Below are 24,035 nucleotides of genomic sequence, written 5' to 3'. Positions count from 1 at the left end.
CAGCTGGCCGAGACGGTCAGCAGCACCTCTGGGCTGACACTTGTAGGAATTGCCCTGAGACCAAACCTTCGTATCCTATCCAAAAGGCGGCATCTGCAGCAACAGACCCATCCTTCCATTGCTGAGTACTGGCTATACAGCTGGCCATATTTTTGGGGAGTGGGAAGAAAGGTGCACCTAACAGACATATTACGAAAAGACGGAACGTCCCAGACTTCGATTCAAGCATGCACACTTGTCATGATGAAACACAGATTCACCTCCATTTTGGCTCCAAAAGTCGTTAATGGGGCTCCACATAAAGGTTTCCAAGCAATCAGCCTGCGAAGCATGTATCCTTTTCGATTTAAATGTCAAAAGGATGGAGTGGAGCCAATGATCAATTTTTAACTGGGGGGGAATCCCAGTGCTGCAGGCGGATTTTTTTATGGTAGCTGTGATCAAAGATGTCTAGGAAGGTTTTTTGTGCTGGTGCATTTTTATTTACGGATTCGGCAATGCTTGTTGCTTTGAAGAGCGATCCAGCCATTCCGCATACATGTTTGTTTGTGTGATCGCATCATTTACCTAGCTATATATAAATCTAGAAGTGGCCATGCTGGGTCTGAGCAGGGGATTCATAGATCGCAAGACCAGAAAGGACGATTCTGAACATCTGGTCTGACTTCCTGTACAACTCAGGCCACAGGACTGCCCAGAATTAATTCCAGTTTGTTTTCCTAAAATCTGGTCTAGTTCAATCATTCTTGATTTACAAAATGCCAGTGATGGAGAACACAGCAGTTAACGGTCCCATGCTCTGGCTCCTAAAACTGCTGCCGGCTTTGAAACTCTGACCACCAACATCTAAAGGTAGGAATATTCCTCTAGGCCAGGGGTAGGCAACCTATGGCACATGTGCCGAAGGCGGCACTCGAGTGATTTTCAGTGGCACTCAGTGGTCCTTGCCACCGGTCTGGGGGACTCTACATTTTAATTTAATTTTAAATGAAGCTCCTTAAACATTTTAAAAACCTTATTTATTTTACATACAATCATTTAGTTATACACTATAGAAAGACCTTCTAAAAACGTTAACATGTATGACTGGCATGCGAAACCTTAAATCAGAGTGAATAAATGAAGACTTGGCACACCCCTTCTGAAAGGTTGCCGATCCCTGCTCTAGGCCATCGGGGATGACTGGGGCAAGTATTACGTGTGTTCTGGTAACAGAGGTGCCATCGAAGATCTGAGCCTCTTTAAGGAAGATGCTGAACCAACATATGGCCAGACTCAGTTGCTGCCCCAAAGAGCTTACTGTTGGCACAGAAGAGGCTGACAAAGGGAGCGAGGGGACACAGCTGAGGTCCCACAGCAGCTCAGTGGCAAAGCCATGAATGAAACCCAACCCTCCTGAAGTCTGTCTGTGCCCGTTCTGGCTATCTAGTGCAGTAGCTCATCTCCAACAGTGGCCAGCCCCAGCTGCTTCCGAGGAAGGTGCACAATATTTGGCAGCTATGGAATAACCACCTACCCACCGAGAAAGATCCTTCCAAGTGATGATAGTTGGAATTCAACTTCTGCCTGGAAGCAGGAGGGTTGAGAGTCCTTCTAAAACTCTTGGAGTCTTTTTAAACCTTGCTGCAACAATTCCACATAGTCTCCTCACCCCTGTGAGGGGCCCATGGTTTTTGGTTCCTTGACAGTATCTTTTGGCAAGGAGTTCCGTGTGCGCAGAATCTAATATTTCCTCCCCCCTCCAAAGAAAGTCAGCATGAGAATGGGCCATGTACCAGGAAAGGAACCGCACTCTCTCGTCTGGCTGATGTGACCAGCACAAGTCAGAGTCCCCAAGGCCAGACTCTGTCTGGATCGTCGCTTCTTTGTACCACTCTGTGTAAGGATGGGAAGAACGTCATGTATTGAGTCATCAGCACCAGCTACCGTGCTGGGTCTTGCAGGTCCCGAGGGGGTCCCAGCCATGTACTGAGTAGGCTCAGCCCTGCTTAACTTGCCCAAGGCGTGATGGCTGCAGGAAGAGCCAAATGGGAAGAGAGACCCACTAAAGCAAAGCCAGTGTGACTCTGGGGAAGTTCCTGCTGACAGACCCCTATCCAATCGCTGGAGCCAGCGAGCTGCTGAAACGGTCTTGAACCCAACATCATCTCTGTACCGCAAAGTCCTGCTGGGATTGACTGGTGAGTCAGGGACTGTGGAACTACAGGTGAGAACCCAGCTGGATTCACGAAGTGCATTACCCTCGGTCAGAACTAGGGGCCCCAACTGAGCTCATTGTGCTAGGCGCTGTACATAAGAGACTGTCCCTGTCTTAAAGAGCTTTAAGGCAGAGGGCATGTCTAGATACACAGCGGATGCATGGCAAGCCAGGGTGTAAATCTACCTCGCACTAACTGGCCGCACAGACCCTGCAGTGCACATTAAAAGCTCCCTTGGGCACCGATTCCATTTGAAATGGGAGTAGCTCCATGCACACTAGGCATTTAGGAGCAGGGTCCATTTGGATACTTAGTGCACTGGAGATTTACAACCGGGCTTGTCACACATTACCTGTTCATCTAGACAGCCCTGGAAAGGCAAGACAAGGAGAATAAGTCGCATGATGCCCTGTTTTGCAGGTGCTGAGAATCAAATCCTTTTCACTTGAGTTTTAGTCCACAGCCTCAGCCACTTGACGCAGCTTTCCCCTAGCTGACGCAGCTGTCGTTATACGTGGTGAAAACACTACACTGTTGTAAGCATCTTGCCTTTCTATGTGCATCTCACCGCTGATGGGCATCTCACCTGATGTACTAGGGGTACCACTGAGCCCACCTGTTCCACCAGCCTGGGCTCCGTCCCTTACACTGACCTGCTGAACCAGGCCCTCAAGCTGCCTCCAGCACACCCAGCGAGGGCCAGACCCAGCTGCAGAAAGACACAGACAGGGCTGGCTCTAGGCACCAGCAAAACAAGCTGGTGCTTGGGGCGGCACATTTTTAGGGGCGGCATGGCCGGCGCCAGAATGTCGCCCCTAAAAGTGTGCCCCGGCCGCCCTAGCTCACCTCCGCTGCTGCCGCTTGTGCACCACAGCGTGCGAAACAGCTGATTCGCACGCCACTGCTCCCCCTCCCTCCCAGGCTTGAGAGCCTGGGGGGAGGAGGCAGGGCTGAGGATTTGGGGAAGGAGCGGAGCAAGAAAAAAAATGGGGGCGGGGGGCGGCCAAAATTGTTTCTGCTTGGGGCGGCAAAAATCCTAGAGCCGGCCCTGGACACAGACACTGTAGGGGAAGGCTTTAGCTAAGGAATGGCCCAGCACTCCAGTGCCTACCCCCTCTGGAGTGTAAACTCAAAACTGTACTGTCTTGCGCTGCACAGATACACTGGACAGTGTAAGCCCATGAAATTCACTCCCTCCCTCGCTGCGGAGGAAGAAATGCACAGCTTTTTGCCCCCCAGTTATGAATTCCACAAACTGGTTTTAGAGAAAACCAGAACTAGTTTATTAGCTACAAAAGAGAGTCACTTAAGATCTTGTCAGGGATAACAAACATCTGCTTTGCTCTGACTCAGAAATAAAACAAAAACGCAATATAAGCTTAGATACTGCTTGTAACCAGTTTCTTTAGTAATTTCTCACTCTAAACATTGCTTAAAACAAATTGCAGAGGTTCTTGAAGGCAAGCTGCAAGCAAGAACAGCTCAGGGTGACCAGATGTCCCGATTTTATAGGGACAGTCCCAATTTTTGGGTCTCTTATATAGGCTCCTATTACCCCCCACCCACGTCCCGATTTTTCACATTTGCTGTCTGGTCATCCTAGAGCAGTTTAAAATGCCAGGTATTTCTTTCACAGGCCAGGCACCTTTTCCAGTCTGAGTTCAGTCCTTCTCCCCTCCCAGCTGTTTCTTAAATGTTCACAGCAGCCATCCTGGGCAGGGATTCAGTGAACAAAGAACCCTTATTATCTCACTTAATGCCTTAATAGGTTTTACATATGACAGGAACCCTTTGTTTTCCAGTGTGGTTCCCCCCATGGAAAAATACCGGTATTCTATCATGGAGTCCTGTACCAGGTGACATGATCACATGACCCTGCAGTGTCAAAGCAGCCATGAGTTAAAGGTGGTTTGTAGCATGCCAGGAAGGTGGGAGATTAGCATCTTCAAAGATGTATAGTCCATGAAAGCTTATGCTCTAATAAATTTGTTAGTCTCCAAGGTGCCACAAGTACTCCTGTTCTTTTTGCGGATACAGACTAACAGGGCTGCTACTCTGAAAAGACCTATTGTTCTTCACTAATGGTCAATTGACTTGTTCCCAGCCAGCCAAACTGATGGCATTTGGTCTGGTGGGCATTCCCCAGGTGCCGACACTTTTGTAGTACAGATGCATAGTCCACATTCCTAACTTTAGATACAAAAATGATAAATGCATACAAATAGAAGACTCATTCAGTAAATCACAACCTTGCCAGTGATCTCACATGACCAATCTTGCATAAAACACATCTTAGTTGTGTCATAGTCCTATCATAAGCAGATCTCTATGAAGAATATGGGGTGTAGTGTCCCAACCTCCCTTTCCCGATTCTTGCCTCAGCAGATTGAAAAGGAGCCATGCTTTTGCTGAAATGCACAGTGAAATTAAAGCATATCTCCTCCTCCCCCCTCAAAGAATTCAGTGCATTAATTAAGGCTCATTCTCTAATTATACCAGCTTCCCTCAGGCTGAGAGATAGATCACAAGTGGCAACAGTTGTAAGAGACTGGTCTCATGAGAGGTGTTATGGGCAACACAGCTCAGCCTGGCTTTGTGCCCTCTCACCTTCTGCCAATGAGATAACGCTTCTTATTTTAAAATTCAGAGCTGCTGGGAGATGCCAGGCTGACAGCCCCAAAGACCAGATGCCTCTGATTATCTACGGGCCAGGAGGCAGCAGGGGGCAAGCTTTCCCCACACGGCCCTGCCTCAACACTGATCCCCTTGAAAGGGCTCTCTCCAGAACCAGTCAAACCAGGGTTTCTCTGCCGAGATGTCTCCAAGAGGAGGAGCAGCTAATGACACTTACGATGGAGCTTTCGTTTCACAAGGCAAAGGCTTCCCAGCACTACAGGCCTAGGGAAGATTAGAACCAGCAACCCCAGTGAGAGGTGCCTTCATAGAATATCAGGGTTGGAAAGGACCTCAGGAGATATCTAGTCCAACCCCCTGCTCAAAGCAGGGCCAACACCAACTCACTCATCCCAGCCAGGGCTTTGTCAAGCCAGGCCTTAAAAACCTTTAAGGAAGGAGATTCCACCACCTCCCTAGGTAACCCATTCCAGTGCTTCACCACCCTCCTAGTGAAAAAGTTTTTCCTAATATCCAACCTAGACCTCCCCCACTGCAACTTGAGACCATTACTCCTTGTTCTGGCATCTGGTGCCACTGAGAACAGTCTAGATCCATCCTCTTTGGAACCCCCCTTCAGGTAGTTGAAGGCTGTTATCAAATCCCCCCTCATTCTTCTCTTCTGTAGAAGAGACAATCCCAGTTCCCTCAGCCTCTCCTCATAAGTCATGTGCTCCAACCCCCTAATCATTTTTGTTGCCCTCTGCTGGACTCTTTCCAATTTTTTCATATCCTTCTTGTAGTGTGGGGCCCAAAACTGGGCATAGTACTCTAGGTGAGGCTTCACCAATGTCGAATAGCGGGGAATGATCACGTCCTTCGATCTGCTGGCAATGCCCCTACTTATACAGGCCAAAATGCCATTATCCTTCTTGGCAACAAGGGCACACTGTTGACTCATATCCAGCTTCTTGTCCACTGTAACCCCTAGGTCCTTTTCTGCAGAACTGCTGACTAGCCTTTCGGTCCCTAGTCTGGACCAGTGAATGGGATTCTTCCGTCTTAAGTGCAGGACTCTGCACTTGTCGTTGTTGAACCTCCTCAGGTTTTTTTTGGCCCAATCCTCTAATTTGTCTAAGTCCCTCTGTATCCTATCCCTACCCTCCAGCATATCTACCACTCCTCCCAGTTTAGTGTCATCTGCAAACTTGCTGAGGGTGCAATCCACGCCATCCTCCAGATCATTAATGAAGATATTGAACAAAACCGGCCCCAGTACCTACCCTTGGGGCACTTGATACCGGCTGCCAATTAGACATGGAGCCATAGATCACTACCCATTGAGCCTGATGATCTAGCCAGCTTTCTATCCAACTTATAGTCCATTCATCCAACCCATACTTCTTTAACTTGCTGGCAAGAATACTGTGGGAGACCATATCAAAAGCTTTGCTAAAGTCAAGGAATAACACGTCCACTGCTTTTCCCTCATCCACAGTGCCTTCTATGACGAGAACTGGCTATCAGGTTGGTCAGGCATGACTTGCCCTTGGTGAATCCATGTTGACTGTTCCTGATCACTTTCCTCTCCTCTACAGGCTTCAGAATAGATTCCTTGAGGACCTGCTCCATGATTTTTCCAGGGACTGAGGTGAGGCTGACTGGCCTGTAGTTCCCCGGATCCTCCTTCTTCCCTTTTTTAAAGATGGGCGCTACATTAGCCTTTTTCCAGTCATCCGGGACCTCCCCCGATCACCATGAGTTTTCAAAGATAATGGCCAATGGCTCTGCAATCACATCTGCCAACTCCTTTAGCACCCTCGGATGCAGCGCATCCGGCCCCACGGCCTTATCCCAGCTAGTCCTTAGAGGATTATATTGTCATCTATATGGTATTTCCAAGGCCAGAGCCTACAGCCCTTACTTAGGCAGAACGACTTCCATCTAGTTCAAGGACCACCTTTGTATTCTCTCCCCAAAACCTTGGTGAAGGTGAAATGAAGGTCATTGCACAGCCTGTCCCCTTCCAGACTAGGGAGATTCACAAGCCACAAACACCAATCTCAGAAAAAAGCAGGATAGGTTCAACTGTGGGAAGATCTCACACGCATAAAACACACAGTCCAGCCACTTCTCAGGCCCCATCTGCAACCGGACAGGCAAACTCCAGCCGGGAGACACCCAGAAAATACAGCATCTGTTTGGGATGCTGTGTAATGCAATCTGCACGGTGGTGCTGCTTCAGTGCTGCCAGACAATACGTGGTTGTGGGGGGAGATTAGGTGCAAGCCTTCCACTGAAAATAAAGTCTTCACATATCTCCATCTACTTGGATTGGAAGTTCATTGGGGAAGGGACCATCCCTTTGTTGGGTGTCTGTACAACCGCTAGAGCTGTGCTTTTCAACCGGTCTGAGATTTCCAAAGGGGTCTGTGCCTCCATTTTCACAGCCTGGGCAGCGCCTGTGCCCGCTCCCCCTGCAATGCTGTGCCAACATGCCCCAGAGCCTCTTGTGAGGGGAAGTTCGGTGCCATTTAATCCTTGGCCACTCAGCTGAAGTTGCGAATTGTTGAGGTGGATTTTGTGCTCCTCACATCTGTCCCACTAGGAAGTTATTATTATTATTTGCATCACAGGTGCACCTCGAGGCCACGGCTGAGAGAGTGCTAGGCACTGTACATATGCCTAGGAAAGGCCAGTTCCTGCCCCAAAGTGCTCACAGTCCCAATAGACCAGTGACCTTCCCCAGCTCATACAACACAAGTGACAGAGCTGGGAATAGACCCCAGGTCTCCTGCGTCCCCATGCCTGGTTCTCTAAAACACTGCCAACAGAGGACAACAGCCCACCCAGGAGGAGGGGACCCCACAGACCAATACAGCACCTGGCACACAATCAGGTCCTGGTCCATGGCTGTAGCCAGTTGGCCACTAACCCCAGGTGGTCAGTGTTAACCCTGCTGGAGGGTAACAGCCTCCAGGCAGAGAGGAGAGGCAGAAGAAGGGTAGAGAACGCAGCTCTGTCTCTTTGACAGAGCATCACTTTAGGCACCAGGGAGGAAAGCCAGACCAAAGGAGCCTTATGACATACAGGAGATGAACAGCAGAGAGTTGGAGAGTTCTCCAACACGGAAGTCAGGAGGAAGGATACACACCGATCAGCAGCTCCCCAGCCCAGCTCCACAGGCCGTAGACGGCACAGCCAACCCCCGTCAGGAGCAAATGAGGCCTACTGACGTATAAATGAACTGTGAGGCTCTTCTTCCTGCTACTCAGTCTGGTTCAGGACACACACACGCCTGCTCATTTTTCATCCCAGGATGGGTTGCATGACTGAGCTGTGACATGCTGGGCCCTGGGCGAGGGATGGGCTGTCCCAGAGGGTTGCTTGCCTGTCCTGCCGACCGCTTTGCATTTACAATCCTGCAGGGGGCACTGGATTATGCTGTACAGAGCAGGCATCCTGCAAGGCTACTGGGCCCTTTTCGGATGGCAACTCATCCTTCCATTGGCTGCCTCCTCTTGCAAAAGTCATTACAGCCCCTGGCTGGGAGTTCGCCATCCTGGTAGAGGCCATAAGCATCTTTCCTCGCAGCCTCTCAAAGTATCGTACAAATGAGAATTAAGTCTCCCAGCTCCCCGGAGAGGCGGTGTTGCTATTCAAGCCCCACAACCCAGCCACTAGGGTTGGGTTCAGGTCTTGTCAGAAAACACCTGGACCCTCTTGGGTTTGAGTCGGCTCCTCCTGCCTGGGAGGTTGGCACAGGAGTGGCTGTGTGGTCTGCTCATGCCAGCCACTGCACATGCTGCAGTGCCCAGCCCCTCACTCTGCAGCACACACACTGTAGTGGGGACAGCAGCCAGCAGGAGGGGGGCACACAGTTGCCACGCCAACCCAATAGGCAGGGAGTGGTGGGTGGCACTGACTCAGGGTGGGGGAGGGTCTCAGACTTGGGTCTGGATCAGGGTTAAAAGATAGGGATAGTAACTAGGCCCAAGCAGACCCCTATTTTACAGAAGGGGAAACTGAGGCAGGGAAATTCAGCAACTTGCCCCAGGAGCCCATGGCAGCATTGAGGTTAGAATTGAAAATTTGGTCCAAGATTATTCAGGAGGGACCAGGGACTTTGGCTGCCTCCCTTTTGGGGGCCTGAGTGGAGACACCTTGAAGGGGCCTAGTTTTCAGACAGTGCTCGGTGCTCCCTGAAAAGCAAATCCTTTTAAGGGGTCTCAGATTGGGCACCCATAAATTGAGGCACCCTACATCAGTCCAGGAATAGAAAAATCCACAGGCTGAAGTTCTAGAGGCAGAGATGTGCCGTATCAACGGATAACCTGGGGGTGGCCATTGGCTACGTCCAGGGATGCCTGCATAAACTGAAATGATGTAAGGCTTCCAACCTAGCATGTCATTGGTTGAGTGTTGTGTCAGTCTACCTGAGAGAGAGGTTAGTGGGTGGAGCTTCCCTGGATAAATCACCTTGTCCAATTGAGAGTCACAAGAACCTTCCCGGTAGCTAGGTTGAGCTCTTTGGGGCACAAACTGTCTCTTACTACGTGTCTGTACAGCACCTAGCACAATGCGGGGCCTGATCTTGGTTGGTGCCTCTAGCTGCTGCCAGAATACAGCTATGACACAAGGGCAGACCCAGGTGTGTTCCCAGTGAAACATGCCCTCCCCCAACTGATTCGGATGCATCACCTCTGAAGACAGCAGGACTCGCTGCCAAAGATTTTAGGTGGAGCTCGTTGCAGAGTATACGGGCTCCTTGGGTCTATTTGCCACTCCATGGAGATGGTTCACTCAAGCTAATGAAGCGTAGACAGGGGCAGCATTAGCCAGAGCACTTTTAGCTGAGGGCCGCGTTCCTGGAGCACAGATGAAAAATTATAACTCAAGTGCTCGCTTCCCTCAAAGTTCAAGAGAGCACTCGCGCGCTGATTAGTGGGACTAAAGGACAAGTGCAGCATTTCCCGTCTCTGGCTTAATCAAGCCTGCAGCTGGGTAAGGCAGAGCCTCTGCTCTCAGACTGGGAGTCTGCAAACATGGGAAGAGCCGAACGTCACCTCTGAAGCCAAGAGCGCTCTTGTATCCGCAGCTGCTCAGCTGGGGCTAGCATGCAAAAAAAAAAAAAAAAAAAAAAAAAAAAATGATAGGGGCCATTGTGCAGCTCGGGCTAACCACCCGCATCCAAGCCTACCTGACCCGTTGTATCGAAGCGCAGGTGGGGCATCCAAGCAGCGTCCACACTGCTATTTCTAGCAGAAGTCTGTCTACCCGGGCTGCGATTCCCACCTCCCAGCGGTAGCTTAGACAAAAGGAGCAGTGCCTCCGGGGTTGGTGTCACGCACAAGCCGGGGGGGGGGGGGGGGGGAAGATGCTGAGGAGACCGAAGATTTGAAGGGGGATGATCAATAAGAACAACTGCACATATTGGGACAAGGCGCAAACAGAGGCAAAGGAGATCTTTGCAGCATGGAGACAGTGAGATTTGGGGCCTGTAGTAGTTCCGGGGTGGGGCTCGTCCCTTCCTGGGGCGCCTGGGAGCCAGGCCGCCCCGCTACAAAGCGAATAACAGTTAGGGCCCCGACCTTTGGGTAGGGGCTAGGCACACAATTAGCAGTTCAGAGCTCAGACCCTTATGCAGGGGCTGAGCACACAATTAGCAGTTCAGGGCTCAGACCCTTATGCAGGGGCTGAGCACACAATTAGCAGCTCCGGCCCTGGGTCAGGGCGGGGCAGCAAACCAATAGTCTGTCAGAGGCCCAGGCCCCTTGGACAAGGAGGAGGAGAGACTGCCACCCGGCGCGGGGTGGCAGGGGGGGGACACAGGCCCACCCACTCCACTGTGTTCCAGCCCGGGGCCCTATCCGCAGCAGTCCGTCTGCCGCGCAGTCAGTGGGGATCCTGACCGCAACACACTGACATGGGTTCGGGGTCTGCTATCCCCGGGCCACTTCCCATCTCCTCCTCCATGGGTACCTGTTCCTCCTGAGTTCCGTCTGATGGGTCGCAGATCATGGGCTCCTCCGGGCCCCGAGCAGCAGGTGGGTTTGTCGCTCCCTCTGGGCCCTCGGTGGGGGGAAGCTCAGACCGCTACTCAGGATACCGGGCTCTCGGCAGGCTCGGCCAGTCCTCCTCAGGGTACCGGGCTCTCGGCAGGCTCAGGTCCGCGGGAGCTCGGGTACCAGCGTCTGTCCTCTCCAGCTGCCGGCTAGCTACTGAGCGCTGTGGCCTGGCCTTTATACTTCCTGTCCCGCCCCTTGACTTCCGGGGGGCGGGGACAGGCCGCGGTGGCTCCGCCCACTCTGGCAGCTGTTCTGGCTCGTCCCTTCCTGGGGCGCCTGGGAGCCAGGCCGCCCCACTACAGGGCCCTTCCTGTAGGGCCCCAAATACATGGTCACCCTATTTCCCTAAACTGAAAACGGGACATTTTCCTGAGTCCCCGGCAAGCTTGGCTCTGCAATGCCTGTGCAGTGCCTGTTCCTACCAGTGCCCAAGGAGAGGCAGAGCCAGATGTGCCTTACCTGTCTGGCCACCTTGCCACACATCCGGGCTGCTGCTGGCAGCTCCCCTGGCCAGGGGCGGGGTGGCGGCTCTGGCAGGGCTCCGATCCTGTGGATCTGGGACACCCTAGCCCCTGAGTTGCATATAATTCCTGGTCCACAAGGATACCCAAGCCATTAATCAACTTAATATCTGTTCCCCCAAAGATTACGGCATGCGGTGCAGTATCCATCACACACTCTACTTGCAAATGAGGAGCCTCTCGAGGAGATAAAAACCACCACCACTGCCATGCTTCACAGCTGGTCAAGTGACGCTGATCTGCTATTTCAATGTCTCTTTTCATGCTGAATCCTGACTCTGCTCCTGACCCACTGTGAGACTTGATCAACTCACTTCTCTCTGTGCCTCTGTTTCCCCTCCCACCCAGGGTTTACTCTGCAGGCAGGGATGGTCTACTAGGTGTATATGCCTAGCACAGTGAGACCATCTCGGTTGGGATCTCTAGACTGCCATAATACGAAGGATGAATCTTAAATACTTACCATCCACACTACCTCCCTACATTCTCTGTGCTGCTTCAGTGGGGCGCATCCCGTTTACTTCCTATCCCAAACTGCTAGGTATTGTATCAGGGGGTAGTCGGGTTAGTCTGTATCCACAGAAACAACCAGGAGTCCGGTGGCACCTTAAAGACTAACAGATTTATTTGGGCATAAGCTTTCGTGGGTAAAAAAAACCTCACTTCTTCAGATGCATGGCGTGAAAGTTACAGATGCAGGCATTATATATGGACACATGAAGGAGGGAGTACCTTGCAAGTGCAGAACCAGTGTTGACAGGGCCAATTCAATCAGGGTGGATGTAGGTATTGTTGCACTGGTATAATACCTGCTACTCCCTACCCCAGAGGTGGCTGCATCAAATGGCAGACAAAGCAATTGAATCGAGAACTGTCCTCAGTACGACAGCTTGCCCTTCTGGAAGGCTCTCAGAACGGGTGAAAGGCGCTCCGTAAATCAGTAAATAGTAACAACGAGGATAATTCACATACCCCTGCTTTCAGTTATGCGGTGTTTCCAAGAATCCCGGCAGCCAATGCAGTTTAGGCATCTTCCATTAGGAGTGAATTAACATATTTCACCCAGACAGATCTCATCTCCTGTTAATGTTTTAGAAGGCGCCTGCACAGGAGGAAGGGGGAAGCCAAAGGGAGATTTATCTCACACCCCTTGTAACTTGAAGTCTTTAAACCATGATTTGAGGGCTTCCGTCAGCCAGAGGTTGGGGGTCTATGACAGGAGTGGGTGGGCGAGGTGCTGTGGCCTGTGATGTGCAGATCAGACTCGACATCATGATGGTCCCTTCTGACCTTAAAGTCAGAGTCTATGACGATTTTAATAGGTGGCAGAGGGAGTTTGGGATCTTTCAAGGGTTGAGTCTCTTTTCAGACTATTACTCAAGCTCCCTGACATTTAGTTAATACTGCTCACAAAAAGCTCACATCTCCTCTTGTTGTGATCTGTCAACCCACCGCTGTGAAATTTCCCAGATTCAAATTCTTAGGGCAGAGCCCAGCTCTGATTATTTTTAGTTCCAGGTCAGATCTCAGACCAGAAGGGACCTATTTTCTTGCCCAGATGCAGCCCAAGCTGGACCCAATCAGTCTGGAACAGCTGGGATCGCCTGGGGTCGAAATGAGACCACCGCACAAGTTTCTGCCAGCGGTGAATCTGAACCCAAGTCCTGATGGGACACAGATTGATAGTTCCCATCTGGGATTTCTACTTGCTTCTGTGTCAGTTGCAATGTCACCCACATCCACTCCCTCTCTTCCCTTGAATGTCACTTGGCGTTTCAGGTACGTTCAAACTCAATCTACTCCAGGCAGAACCCTAAGCCAATCATTATTGCTTCCGTGTCCAGGCACAAAAGGCAAACCCCATTCTGAATTAAAGTTAAGGGAAACAGCAACAAGAATGGGGGGGGGGGGCACGGAATGGGGAAGGGAAAGGAAAGCTGCTCTGAGAGAGAGCACAGTGTGTGCATCTCCTTTGCGACACGCTGCAGCAGCTCTGAGTGAGAGCTGAGCGCCGCAACCAGGGGAGAAGAGTTCTTAGCAAGGAGGAGGTGCTAGACTCAGAAAACAAGAGCCGTTGCCCTGTCCAAGCTACTAACATTAGTGTTATTTCCCGTTCATGAAGTGCCATGTATCCGACTGGGGAGCGGGAGTCAGGTCCAATTCCGTGCCCTAGCCACAGAGGATGCTAGTCTGTTACATGGCCACTTAAAGTGTGTGGTGTAGTAAGATGAGGCCCGGAGACATAAAACCTTGGTATCAGAGGCCCCGTATGAGGCCTGAATTAATGGTCAAGACGTTGCTAACATAAAACAAAGTTAAGCTGTGAGCCAGAGGCAAGAGGAAGGCTGCTAAAAGAACGTGTACCAGAACGGCACCAGAACAGCCTGGTACAAACATCCCCCAGAGATAACCAGGAACAGGCAGACCCAGCCTAAAGACAGGGTCAAAAGGACAATATGATGGATAGACTGGTTTGTTCGAACCAACCTGTACCAGGAGAAAGGCAGCACCCCAATGCGTAGAGGGGCTGTACCTCAATGCATTCAATGATGCGTAACCGGTTTGTCCTAGTGTATAAGAATGCATCCCTGAGTGGATGTCTTTGTCTGGCCTGGGGGCAGTGGAGAGTCCCGCCACTGACTGAGCCGGTCCATTGTCAGGGGCACATCTTCATAGTATGTCCTGTAGAGTCTGTGGGAAGCTATTACTGTGCTTCGTTTGACAATAAACCTGGCCGGGTGCCTTTGTACCTTATCGGAGTCTGCGGTCATTGGGGGGTCTCTTGGGGTCTGCTGCGCCAGCGATCTGCGCAGAGCCGGGGCAGCACACAGAGGGAACGCACACATGCAGTCCTTTGAACGTCCCTGATCCAGCCTGGAGCCTGCTGGGAACTTGGTGAGAGAAGCCCAAGGGGCAGTTCCCAACAGCTAAGACTAGCCAGAATGCAGACGCACCCTGGCCGTGCCCCCTTCCCCCGGCCACAGGAGGAAGGGGATACAGAGCTACTGAACTCAGGTACGTGCCATGGTCAGCGAGGTTGCATAGGGTATAAAACAGGCGAGAATTTGGCCCCAGCCCTATGCCTACTGGGGAAATACCCCCCAAACAAGAGGAATTCCCAGACCACTGGAGGGGCAGACAGCATTATAGGCCAGATGCTGGCTGGCTATCCCCATGCATACCTGTCAACCTCTTCTCTTTCTAAAGAGCCTAGCCCTTTGCTGCTTAGCAGAGCAGATCCCTACCCCTGGAGCAGGCCATCTCAGCGATACATTCTGCCCAGGTCCTCACCCCTCTGCATCCTGGAAGCCAGAGAGAGTACAGGTGGTGTCAGCGATGGCAGGATTTGGCCCTCAGCAGATTAGCAACTCACACCTCTAAGATGAGTGCCTGCAACCACACCCATTCCTCAGACAGGCAGCTCCCACCATCATTCTACCCTGGGGAATTGATCGGCACAGAGTTTCATTCCCCTTGATTTGCTCGGGGACTATCTTGTCTCCCTGACACCGCCTCATATAGTCCAGCCCTTGGAACACACACACACACACACACACACACACACACACACACACACACCTCTAACTTGTTCCAGGATTCTGCATAGTCTCATGGCATCGAAGAGCATACTTCGCCTGCTCACTGGCGTGTATTTATAACCTGTCTTTCCAAGACATCCCTCCCTGTGTTTTCACACTCATCACTCTCTGCTTATTGCTTTATCTCCACAGCTGTTCCTTATATTCCCTCAGCTGTCAGCTCCTTTGTTTGCAAGATCTGTGGCATCTCTAGAGCCGAGCAGCTGTTGTGTGCCTCAGTTATGGCCTTGTTTATGATAATCCCTCCCCCCCTGGAATTTCAAGTGACGCCTTCGCAATAAATCCTTCACTGAGGCTTAGCCAGGTAAAGGCTTCTTAAGCGTTCAAAGGACCCATCTCCACTTAGAAATACATCATCAGGCTCAGTTCTGCTCTCACAGACCTGGGTTCTAGGCCTCCAGAGGGAGCTGCAACTGCACTTGAAGGAAGACTCAGACCAGCCGCGTTGCATCGGTCCCAACGGGGAGAGATGGATGCAAGCTCTCTCATTTGGATCCAGATTTCAAACATTCCAGATTCAGCTCAATCCGGATTCAGCTCAATCTAGAAAGAAGGGCCCTTTACACAACTGGGTCCCAGAGCCAGGTTGGGGTTTCAAGCACCTCCAAAGTTCTGGGCTGGGGCTGTTCAGATCCCAGACCCATCTACATATTTTTTTTTAAACTATGGAGATATACCTATCTCAGAGCTGGAAGGGACCTCAAAAGGTCATCAAGTCCAGCCCTCTGCCTGCCTTTACTAGCAGGACCAAGTACTGATTTTTGCCCCAGATCCCTAAGTGGCCCCCCCTCAGGGATTGAACTCACAATCCTGGGTTTAGCAGGCCAATGCTCAAATCACTGAGCTATCCCTAATCCCAGGGCCAAAGGTGGGAAAACAGTAGTGCTGCATGCCTAGGCTGCAGTGGTGCCATGTCTTAGTGTGGTTACCTGGCAACTGCAGACATGGTCCCAAATCCCACCGTAAATCACAAGGAATCTGCTGGAGGGCAGCTGGCGTGTGGCACTTCACAAGGGAGGCCAGGATCATGATCCTCATGTTACAGGTGGGGAAACTGAGGCACAGAGCAGGGAAGTGACTCGGCCAGGGTGAAGCAGCAGACTAGTGGCAGAACTGAATGGAGACCTTCCACCAAGACTTGCTCCACCCAACATTCAAGCTAACGCTGTGCTGGAAGTCAGCCAAGTTTGGTTTGCTTTTTCTTCCTGTGAATTTCTTGTTTTCCTACCCCAGGTCTCTGCTTTTCCAGATTCTTGCTGGAAGCCCCAAAAAGCAGCAAGGGGGGCTGTTATCAAGACACATGGGGCAGAAAATTGCAGCCATCACCCACAAAAGTCTGTTCTCAGGAGAGTTCCATGCTCCCAATAAGGAGCCAAATCTCCAGAGAATCTTGTCCTGTGATTGCAAGTCCTACAGGCCTGAGATTAAGAAGAGCTACATTCAGTTCCCACTTCTGCCACAGGCTTCTTGGGTGACCTTGGGCAAGTCACTTAAGTTCAGATCCTCACAGGCATTTAGGCCCCTAACTCAATGGGAATTGGGCACTTAAGTACCTTTGAAGACCTGGGGCTTAGAGCCTGATAGAATGCCTGAGCAACTGCGGCACCTATTGACATCCCTTGGATTAAGGGTGCCAGCACCCCCAAACAATAATCCTGTCAGGGCCCCAACAAGGGCAGTCAGCACCAAGGGTCAGAGCAGGATCAAACCTGAGGCTGGGAGCAGCAGAGGAGTTGGTAGTCAAGTTCCAGGCCAAGGTCCAGGCCAAGAGTCAGAATCCAAGTCAGGTTTCAGGTCAAGAGGCAAAGTTGAAGGACAGACATGGCAAGGGCTAGACACTTCCTAGAAGGCCCTTTGGGTTTATATAGGGCAGAGAGCCAATCAGGTGCCAGGAGGCTGCTGCCTGTCAGACCCCTTGAGGTGGGACTTCCTGTGGGCTGTGTCCACAGCAAGTCATGGGTAGTGGCATACAAGCTAGTTCTAGCTACAGCAGGATAGCAGTGTGGTGTTGTTTGCTATTTGGTACCCCTGTAGGGCCAGGTTTGAGCCCCCCTGGGCCTTATACTGCCTTGTCTATTTAAACAGTGAGCTCCGTGGGGCTGGGAGTGTCTCTCACTATGTGCATGTACAGTGTCTGGTGCAATGGGCACCCCCACTTTTTACACCATTGTAATAAGAACATTGCAAATACCTGGATGTTTATCTCAACTGCAGACTCTTCTGAGATTCCTCTATCCAGGAGTGAAGCAATAGCTCAAAGGGCGGGAGTGGATGGGAAATGAGCTGAGCTATGAGGACACCTCCCACCCACCCCCATTTGAAATCTGATCCTGCCCTTTGCTATCGCTCTCAGCAGAAATTCACGTCCAAGTGGAATACTCGGCTGGAACTGAGTTACGTGTAATTAAACTCTTCCCGTATTGTTCTCTGCACAAAGTCATTTCAATGTTTTATTCATTTGCAACAATCCACTGTATTCCTTAATTGCAGATTATCAAGCCACACACATTTTACAAATATAAATAATTGCCTCGGAGGCTTATTAATGACAGCAGCATGCTAATGAGCGACAAAACCTAAGGCCCACTTCAGCAGGGAAGAAGGGAGGGCCACTTGAGGCAGAAGGGAGCTTTCTCCCTGACTGAGACGGGTCAGAACTAAAACCCCACAGCCCTGAACTTTGTGCAAAGTTGAAATTTGAACCCAGATCCAGATCTGAATTTTGAAAAAGAAAAAATGAAAAGTCCATCTCTTTGGTACCTAAATAGCACCTGGTGCTAGAGAGAGGAAATGACAGATTAGCAACAGAAAGACAATGATAGATCACGGAACCGCTCCATTTCCCCTCTGGAAAATGGGACTACTAATCTGTCTGGTTTGTTTGGACTGTAAATTCTTTGGGATAGGGAATGTCTTTGACTACATGTCTGTGCAGCCTTCAGCACAACGAATCCCTGACCTCGGTCACTGGGTGTCAGTGAAGCACCCAGTTATAGGGAATAGTGCACAGACACGTAGTCAAAGACATTCCCTAGCCCAAAGAATTTACAGTCCAAACAAACCAGACCGATTATTAGTCCCATTTTCCAGAGGGGAAATGGAGCAGTTCAGTGATTTAACCAAGATCACCCAGGAAGTCTGTAGCAGAGTCAGGAATTGAATCCCAATCTCCTGATTACCAGTTCGGTGTCTTAAGAGCAAGACCATCCTTCCACGGTCACAGCAAAACAGCCTGCCTCTAATTGAGAGGCAGATCAAGCCCAATTTGCAGAAAAGGACCTAGGGGTTACAGTGGACGAGAAACTGGATATGAGTCAACAGTGTGCCCTTGTTGCCAAGAAGGCCAATAGCATATTGGGCTGTATAAGTAGGGGCATTGCCAGCAGATCGAGGGATGTGATCATTCCCCTCTATTCGACATTGGTGAGGCCACATCTGGAGTACTGGGTCCAGTTTTGGGCCTCACACTACAAGAAGGGTGTGGAAAAGTTGGAAAGAGTCCAACGGAGGGCAACAAAAATGCTTAGGGGGCTGGAGCACGTGACTTACGAGGAGAGGCTGAGGGAACTGGGATTGTTTAGTCTGCAGAAGAGAAGAATGAAGGGGGATTTGATAGCAGCCTTCAACTACCTGAAAGGGGTTTCCAAAGAGGAGGAGTTAGACTGTTCTCAGTGGTAGCAGATGACAGAACAAGGAGTAATGGTCTCAAGTTGCGGTGGGGGAGGTTTAGGTTGGATATTAGGAAAAACTTCTTCACTAGGAGGGTGGTGAAGCACTGGAATGGGTTACCTAGGGAGGTGGTGGAATCTCCTTCCTTAGAGGTTTTTAAGGCCCGGCTTGACAAAGCCCTGGGTGGGAGGATTTAGTTGGGAATTGGTCCTGCTTTGAGCAGGGGGTTGGACTAGATACCTCCTGAGGTCCCTTCCAACCCTGATAGTCTATGATTCTATGATCCGTTTTTAAACGCAACCTGCATCGCTGCCAGTCTCACAGTTTAAACAACACGAAAGGATTTTAAAACCCTAACTATTTTTTATCACTTAAACTGTTTATTTTTTGCACTTCCATCCCACTGGACAGCGAAGTTAGCCTGGTCTGTTTCACTTTCTATGTATAGTCAGTTTCATGTCCCAGTTCTCAGGCACTCACACAAAGTTGCTGTCTTGGGGTTGCTAGCCCTGCGCCTGCAAGGGAATATATAGAGAGATACTTTTTAAGAGATGTTTTCACTGTTTGTTCCCCTGTAGCTACTTCTAGACTGACACATCCAGATCACAGTAGTACCTTGTGGAAAGCACAACAGGGATTTTGCAAAATGATCAGGCTTAAATTCCTCCCAATGCAACTTTATTTCTCTGTTTCTTTCATTTACTGCCAGGAGATCTGACCCGTCAGTGATGACTTTTTTCCACTGCCCAAGAAGGGTCCAATCATTCTCTTAGCAAAACAACTCACAATTTTCACCTGTGCTTATTAAGCCCTTTCATCTGACTCTCTGGCATGTTGGTGTGATAGGCCCAACCGATCCATTAATAAACCTGCGACCTCCTCGCTCCAGGCCCATCCCTGCATGCAGTGAGGAGCTCTCTCGCCCTGGTGCAGTCAGACTGGAGACACAGGGGTGTGAACGTGTGTGGCAGATGCACTATTGCGTTGCTGGTTACTCCCACACAGCAACGGAAGAGAAGAACCCAGCTGTACTCTGCAGCCTAAACACGCCGCTCCGTGCAAAGTCAAGGGCACAGCGTCCTTCCCTGTGTGGTTCTCACGGACGCTCAGATCTCGCCGCCCTTTAAGTAAAGCCACTGCAGGGAGTTCAGTGGGTACAGAAGATAGTTAAGCAACAAACACGGAGCTCGTTATTCCCATTGTTTTGTGTGTTGTTGCCAGGGAGGGCTCTGGCAGCCCTCTGCTCTGGCAGGAAAAGGGAGGACGGATCATGTCAGCAGGAAGCGTTGCATTCCACGGGGATAACAAGAAGCCCAATCCCACTTTTGCTGTGGCCGCTGGGAGTTTTGCCATCCCATAGCAACGGCAGCAGGATTGGACTCAAGATATAAATACCTGGCCACAGGGTGACCAGATGTCCCAATTTTATAGGGACAGTCCCGATTTAGGGGTCTTTTTCTTATATAGGCTCCTACTACCCCCCACCCCCCGTCCTGATTTTTCACATTTGCTGTCTGGTCACCGTACCTGGCCAGCTTCATCAGTGGCTCCATTTCAGGGACTCGGGGCCAATCCTGTGAGGTGCCACGCAACCTCAGCTCCCACTGATTTCATTGGGAATCCGGGGGGGCCGGGGGGGGGCTCAGCACCCTTTGAGCCTCAGCCAAAGCCCATCCAATTCAAGGGGAGTCTCTCAACTGATTTCAAGAAGGCCTGGAGCAGCTGGGGGAAGTGGCTCTGCAAATCCAGGACCTGCGTCTGTACTGAAGGCATCTGAACTGAGTACCTTGATCGTGCGAGTCAGCGAGACTTTTGCCCTTGACTGCAATGGGAGGGGCTCAAGCTCTTAAAGAGTCGGGGTATCCAGTGCGACCGGGATCCCGGGGGACCTGAGTGCACTGTGGTTCACAACAAATGAGCCCAAGCACCGTCAACCCGCTCTGAGGAGGAACATGCATTCTGGATAGGCCGGGGCCATGCTGAACCAGCATTGGAGGGGCTATGGGGCGCAGGCGCATGGGCTAAGGGGAAGCAGAACTGCTGCTGTTCTCTGCTCCCTTCAGGAACGGAGACTGTTTCCTCATCTCCACCACCCACATTTTCCCTCAGCCTGCAATGCCGCCTGCAGGGCCGGCTCCAGCGTTTTTGCCGCCCCAAGCAGCAAAGGGGAAAAAAAAAAAAAAGCCGCGATCGGCGGCCCTTCGGCGGAAGCTCTACCGCACCACTTCATTCTTCGGCAGCAATTCAGCGGCTGGTCCTTCCCTCAGAGGGACTGAGGGACCCGCCGCCAAAGACCCAGACATGCCGCCCCTTCCCATTGGCCGCCCCAAGCACCTGCTTCCTGCGCTGGTGCCTGGAGCCGGCCCTGGCCGTCTGACACCATTGGTCTCCTTCCTCATTTGGTCACAGCCTCAGCCGGTGTAAACCAGCGTCCTTCGGCTGAAGTCAGCTCACGTCGGCTGGAGACTCGGCCCTGAGGTCTAAGGAACTTCAGCTGGGGATTTGAAATGGGGTTTGGAGATGCTGAAAAACACGTGTCGTACCACTTAGTGATAATAGCAGGCTGGGGTCAGGGCTCATTAGAGGCAAATGGCACCACAGCCATGCAATAATTAGAGGCCAGCCTGCACAAATCCAAGGCCATTTATCCTAATTAGACCAGTAAAACCACAATAGACGAGCTCCATCAATGCAAATTTCTCATCACGCCAGGCTGCTGGGAAATGATCATCAAGAGCAATATTTTAACTGTTTGCAGTCATGTTGGTCCTAGGACATCAGCGAGACAAGGTGGGGAAGGGAATATCTTTCACTTGACCAACTTCTGTTGGTGAGAGAGACGAGCTTCTGCACTTGCACAGAGCTCTGAAGAAGCACAAAAGTTCATCTCTCTCACCAAGCTATGACCTCACCCACCTTGTCTCTCTACTATTTTAGAGAGCACATGAAGTGACCCCTTGGGTCCTGATCTTTCCCCCTACGCTACTTATTTTTTTTTTTAATTAATGGAGATATCCTATCTCCTAGAACGGACCTTGAAAGGTCATTGAGTCCAGCCCCCTGCCTTCCCTAGCAGGACCAAGTACTGATTTTGCCCCAGATCCCTAAGTGGCCCCCTCAAGGATTGAACTCATAACCCTGGGTTTAGCAAGCCAATGCTCAAACCACTGAGCTATCCTTCCCCCCATTACACCCAGGTAGGATGTTATCTGCTGCAAACAGACACTGACCATGCCTACATCATCCCACTGACCTTCGTAATCCAAGCCAGAAGGACATGGCTCTGTGCCGTAGATGACGGCCTCCACCCAGCAAGCACCATCCGCACCGCTAGGAGATCAGCTAGGGACTGAGAATACTCCTGGCTCCTCTCTTCTCCAGTGGCAGCCCCTAAGCTTGGCCTGTGCTGCAGCCTACCTAGGCAGAAGACTTATAATGCCAACATCACCACGGTATCTGAGCAGCTCCCATTCTTTAGTGCTATCTATCTTCATTACACCCCTGCAAGGCAGGGCAGCGCTACTGTCCCCATTGTACAGATGGGGAACCAGGCACAAAGAGGCTAGGTGATATGCCCAATGTCACACAGGGAACTGTGGCAAAGCAAGGACTTGAACCCTGGCCAGCTAATGCCCAAACCACTGGTCGATCCTAAATTCATCTCTGTTAAGGCCGGAAGGGACACTATGCTCTTCTTGTCTGCTCTTGCATATAACACTGGTGAGAGAATCTTATGCAGTGATTCCTCCATCAAGCCGAATAACGTCTGGTTGAACTACAGCATATCATTTAGGGAAAGACAGCAGGACATCCTGCCTTGATTTAAAGACATCAGCTGATGGAGAATCCACCACATCCCCCGGCAAGCGGTTCCAGCGGTTAATCACCCTTGCCCTTAAAAACATAGGTCTTATTTCCAGTTGGAATCTCTCCAACGTCACCTCCCAGCTACTGGTTCTGGCTATATCTTTGCCCGCTGGCTTCAAGATCCCTCTAGTAGCAGATATCTCCTTGCTGGGTAGATATTTCTAGACTGCGATCAAGCTACCTCTTGAATACGCTACATCGTTTGAGCTCCTTTAATGAGCTTGCAGTGTTCTCCAGAGCTCACCCACGCCATTCTTCCAGTAACGCTGTGAGCCCGTTGCCTCTTCACCTCTTCAAAGTGACCCACGCGCTGATCCCGACAGGCAGCGGCCTGTTATTGTGTGTTTTCAATAGGCACATCGTTCGTTTCTCTGGCATGGCTCATGCTTTGGCTTGTAGCCCTGGCTTGGTTTTGCTGTATGGACCCACATGAGCCGAGCGAGTGGAAACGCCATCACAGCCATTCCTAGTAGTCATAGCAACCTTCTAGGGTCAACTGGCCCTTTGGGCGTTTCCCCTGCAGGACAGCAGAGTTAGCCCCAATGTCTCAGGCCCTCACGTTTTGGCAGCCAGGGATCATGGCTCACCCCTTAGCTTAGACACTTATTCTTGCCCACGTCCGGCTCTGATGCTCAATTCAGATGAATGGGTTTGGGCCAAAAGTTTTCAGTTGCCAAAAACACACACAAACAATAAAACCCCAATCAGCTGGGGGATTTGGGGGTTTTTTTTGGCAATCCCACACCCCAAACTTTGTCCTCGGGAAATGTCTGTTTTGACGGCGAAAACATTTTTCATCGGAAAAAAACGTTTCAGGCTAAAATTGTTGACCACCTCTGATTCCAAGGTAGACAAGGACAAAGCATGTTCAGAGCTGGCATGAGCTGCTGCTTCTGAAGAGGGTTTTAGCCTTGGGTATGTCTGGAGTGAAAAGATGCCCAACACTTGTTGAACTGCACCTGTTGTTAGCATCAGATACTTCTCCTAGCACAGACAAGGGGTAAGGTGAGAAACTGAAACCATGGCAGTTTGAGTCCTTTCCCAGTGAGCCCCGGTAAGATGCCCAAAAGGCCGGAAGAGGAGAGAGGAGCAGAGATGGAACCTGGCTGTGTCAGAAACCAGGATGGGGGTGGTTGTGCTCAGTGGTTGGAGCAGGAGCCAGGAGTAGGAGCCCGGGGTCAGAGCCTGCTCACTAGGAATCGGAGGTTAGAAATTGGAGCCAAGGGTCAGAACCAGAGTCAGAGGCCAGAGCCAAAGTGAGGAGTCAGAGCCGGGTGAGCAGCAGTGAGGCAAGCCAGGAGCAAGGCTGGGCCCAGGGGGCTCTTGCAGCTGTGGGCAGGGCCGGCTCCAGGCACCAGCTGAGCAAGCTGGTGCTTGGGGCGGCAGATTGTTCGAGGCGGCGTTCTGCCCAATCCTAGGGCGGCACGGCCGCTTTTTTTTTTTTTTTTTGTTCCGCTCCGGCCGCCCTGTAGGGGGCGGTGGCGCAGAGAACCAGAGCGC

The 24,035-nt window shown here is 51.1% G+C and overlaps 1 long non-coding RNA gene across 1 annotated transcript in view; it reads right to left on the bottom strand.

Annotated features, from left to right (window-relative positions):
- Positions 1 to 16,918, bottom strand: part of LOC135977236 (uncharacterized) — a 43,327-nt gene extending 26,409 nt beyond the window's left edge. Inside the window, exon 1 of the long non-coding RNA XR_010594619.1 lies at positions 16,709 to 16,918. This is a non-coding gene — a long non-coding RNA (uncharacterized LOC135977236). The remainder of the gene's footprint in view (positions 1 to 16,708) is intronic.
- Between the last annotated feature and the right edge of the window lie 7,117 nt (positions 16,919 to 24,035).

The sequence above is a fragment of the Chrysemys picta genome, chromosome 23 (genome assembly GCF_011386835.1).
Source record: "Chrysemys picta bellii isolate R12L10 chromosome 23, ASM1138683v2, whole genome shotgun sequence".
NCBI lineage: Eukaryota > Metazoa > Chordata > Testudines > Emydidae > Chrysemys > Chrysemys picta.
This window is presented reverse-complemented; position numbering and strand designations above follow the sequence as displayed.